The following is a 3,867-nucleotide window of genomic DNA, read 5'->3' on the forward strand; positions in this document are numbered from 1 at the left end:
GGGGAGGGGGAGGGGGGACTCCCTGGAGACAAGAATTTCTCTCTGCACGTTTTTCTGGACGGAAGACTAGATACAAGTCTCCCCGTGAGAGAGAGGTTCCTGAAACGCTTCAGAGCAGGAGTGGGTGTTGGCGTCTAAACCAGAGTAGATTTGAAGTGGGTCCGGGGCCCCCCAGGGGCTGGGGATGGTGGCCCCAGGAAGGTCAGGTTCTGCCCTCAGGATGGACCCGCTGGACCCAACAGGGTGTGTGAGACGCAGGCCCCAGGGAGACGGGCTGAACCCCGCCGGAAACACGCGTGTGTCTGTAGCGACAGACAGACAGACGGAACGTTTTCCCTTAAATAAATAAACACACATTTAATATTTAATGTATACGAATGTACTTATACACCAAGGTTAATTAATAGACATGAACGCTATGTAACATTGATGCAAACATTAATTAATGTACACCATGTAAGTCATCATTAATGCACCTGTATGATTATAATATACTATATACATGTAGTCTTTTATTTAGTTGTTATTTACTTTAAAAAAATTATTTATTTATTTATCTTTGGCTGCGTTGGGTCTTCATTGCTGCGCGCGGGCTTCCTCTAGTTGCGGCGAGTGGGGGCTGCTCTTTGCGGTACGCGGGCTTCTCATTGCGGTGGCTTCTCTTGTTGCGGAGCACAGGCTCTAAGCACGTGGGCTTCAGTAGTTGTGGCACGCAGGCTCAGCAGTTGTGGCGCACGGGCTTAGTTGCTCCGCGGCATGCGGGATCTTCCTGGACCAGGGCTCGAACCCATGTCCCCTGCATTGGCAGGCGGATTCTCAACCACTGCACCACCAGGGAATTCCCTATTATTTACTTTTAAACTTTTTATTTTATATTGGAGTATAGTTGATTACCAGTGTTGTGTTAGTTTCAGGTGTGCAGCAAAGTGATTCAGTTACACATATATATTCTTTTCCAGATTCGTTTCCTATTACAAGATATTGAATAGAGTTCCCTGTGCGACACGGTAGGTCCTTGTTGGTTATCCATCCTATATATAGCACTGTGTACATATATTCTCTTAAATATGTGAGCCTACTTTGATTTAAGGTGGTCCTGCAACTATTTCATCATAGAATCACAGTCACTAGTATTGTTAGCATTTTACTGTGGTGTTTGAAGGACATGTAGCCAAAAAGCGTCATCTCATGGCCAAACCCTGTCTCATAAACGTTGTTGGGAGGATGGGAAGCCCGGGCGCCTGGATGATAAGGGTGGGAGCCCATCACTTTTATGTCCACGGGCCGGTCGAAGCTCTGTGCCGTGGCCTGCGTTCTGGGTACGCGGGCCCAGCCGGAGGCCGCGTGGGAAGGGGCTTTAGGGGCTGTGTTGCTGGGCGGTGACCATGGCCACAGGGAAGCAGCCCCCCGGGAACTGATCCACTGCATCCCGCGGGGGGGCGTCCCGCCCCTCGGCAGGTCCCTAGGAGCCCCCCGGCGGCCGGCCTCCCAACGGGCATGCGGCCTTGGGCTGTCGTCTGCCGTCCAGGGGGCCACGGGTTTCCTGGGGCGGAGGCGCTGCCGACCCCGCCCTCCTCGCCGAGCCGGCCATGACCCCGGGCCGCGTGGCAGGTGCTAGGCGCTGGCTGGACGGGCTGCTATTCTGGTCTCTCCCGGCCCAGCTGCTCCGTGCCCTGGCCTTGCCCACCCCCTTTCCCGGTTCCCCATTTCTGTTCCCCGTAGCTCCTTCCCCACATGGAGGGCTGGATTCCAGGCACACAACGCACACTCCCCACGCCGCCAGCCCCCGGGTGTGTGGGGGCTTTTCTGAAATTAGTCATTGCTTGTCTGACGGCACTAAACCGCTGATGGGGACGGAGCCGGGGGCCCCGGAGTGGGCGGCCGAGGGGTCTGCGGTCCCATGGAGGGAGACGGCTCAGCACGCATGCGCCCCTGGGCCTCTGTCGCCTCCTCTGGGTAGCGCCACCATCCTCTGCCTCACCTGGTCCCACCCCCCATCCGGAGACCCCCCCCCCCCCAAACACTAAACCTCAAGTCTTCCCCGGGGTTATAGCGACACCGGCGGGGCTGCGGGGGGATTTGGGGGTGTGGCCTTCATGGAACAGACTTGACACCAGTGGCCCCTGTTTGTCCTCTTGTCACCCCACGTACGCACGCCCAGGGCTTCCGGTTGGCAAGGTTCCCGGGGTCTGTGCCGTGCCTGCACGTTTGGGCTGCCTTGGGGCTGAGTATCCCCACGGACAGTCAGGGCTCAGCTTTTTTGGATCTGCTGAGCTAATGAGCACCTGTCCTGTGGCCTGGAGGCCCCGCGGTGCTTTTCTGTTGTGTCTTCCTTTTCTACTGGGGTTTTGGGCTTTTCGGGGAAAACTAAAAGGGCAGGAAGGAGAGGAGGGAGGGAGAGAGGGAGAGAAAGAGAAAGAAAAGAAAGAAGGGTCGTGGGGCATCCGCCCCAGACCCAGGAGTCAGAACCCACATCTGAACGTCACCCCTCAGCATCTGGGGGCGCACTGCCAGGAAAGGGGTCCAGCCTGGGCTCAGCCCCGGGGGTGAAGTCCACTCTGGACTGTCATTCCTCAGCTTTGTCATCTGTGCCCACCCCTGCCCCGCACTGCATCTGCCTAGACACCCCCTGCCCCGGCATCACTGTGCTTCAGTCCCAGGCGAAGAGGGACCCTGGGCAGACATGAGGTGTCCACCAAGAGTGGGCACTGCCTAGCGTGCGTTTCACAGTCGCCTCAGGTCTTAGCAAGATGCTCACCAGCCCTGAACAGGGATGAGGGGATGGGCGTCTGGTCCTTCCCTTGGGGAGACGCGGCTTTTGTCTCTCAGAGGCGCTGGTCAGCCACCAAGACTCGTGCTCTGCGGGAAGTGGGCGGCCGTCACAAAGGACCCCAGGCTGCTCGGCTTAAATCCACAGGCCTGCATCCTCCCCCAGCCCCGGGGACCAGATGTCTGAGCTCAACGTGCCCCGGGGCTGCGCTCCCTCCAGAGGCTCCAGGGGAGGGTCCTTCCCGGCTCTTCCAGCTTCTGGGGGCACCAGGCGGCTCCCACCTCTGTCCTTATGTGGCTGTGTCCTCCCTGTGTCCCTGTCTCCCGGGGGCCACCTTCTCATAAGGACAGCAGTCCCATGGGACATAGGGACCAGCCTGTTCCAGGTGGAGTCTGTGTTACCTTAATCCACTACACCTGTGACAGCCCTGTTTCTAAATAAACCGCGCTCTGAGAGTCCAGGTGGATGTGCACTGGGGCTGTGGAGTAGACAGGAAACACTGGAGGAGACAAGAGGACCTGCCTCAAGGGAGAGGGTGGAGGGACGGACACGTGGGGCTGGAGCTTGGGAGCGGCGACAGGCAGATGACAGGTGTAGGGCGAAGGCAAGGGATGCCCAGGAGGGCCCGGGTGAGGGAAGGTCACCCGGGAGCAGGTTGGTAGGGGCCAGGCTGAGAGCTGCGTGAGTCCCGTGCAGCCAGCGCATCGGGGGCCCGGGGTCACCTCCCTGTCCCCTTGGGCACGAGCGGTCATTCCAATGGGACCTCGAAGGAAGGGGCCAGGGCCCCGGCCATTCACGCTGACCGGCTTTACCCACGACACGGCTCCGGGAAACTGCCCAAGCCGGGTGAATGGCAGGAAGCCACTAGGATTGTGACAAAGAGGAACCTGCAAACAGAAGTGAGAACGGGAAAAGCAGACTTTGAAAGCAAGGGTGCTCCTTCCAGGAGAGCACAGAGCTGCAGTCCTGACCCCAGACCGTAATTCTGAGCTGAGGGGTGCAGAGGGCTCCTGGACCTGGTCACACCCTCAACACATTCTCCCCGCCTCCCCGGCTCACTGGGGCTTAGTTTTTAGGGGTGGGGCTGACCCCGGAGG

Source organism: Stenella coeruleoalba, assembly GCF_951394435.1.
Source record: "Stenella coeruleoalba genome assembly, chromosome: X".
Classification (NCBI taxonomy): domain Eukaryota; kingdom Metazoa; phylum Chordata; class Mammalia; order Artiodactyla; family Delphinidae; genus Stenella; species Stenella coeruleoalba.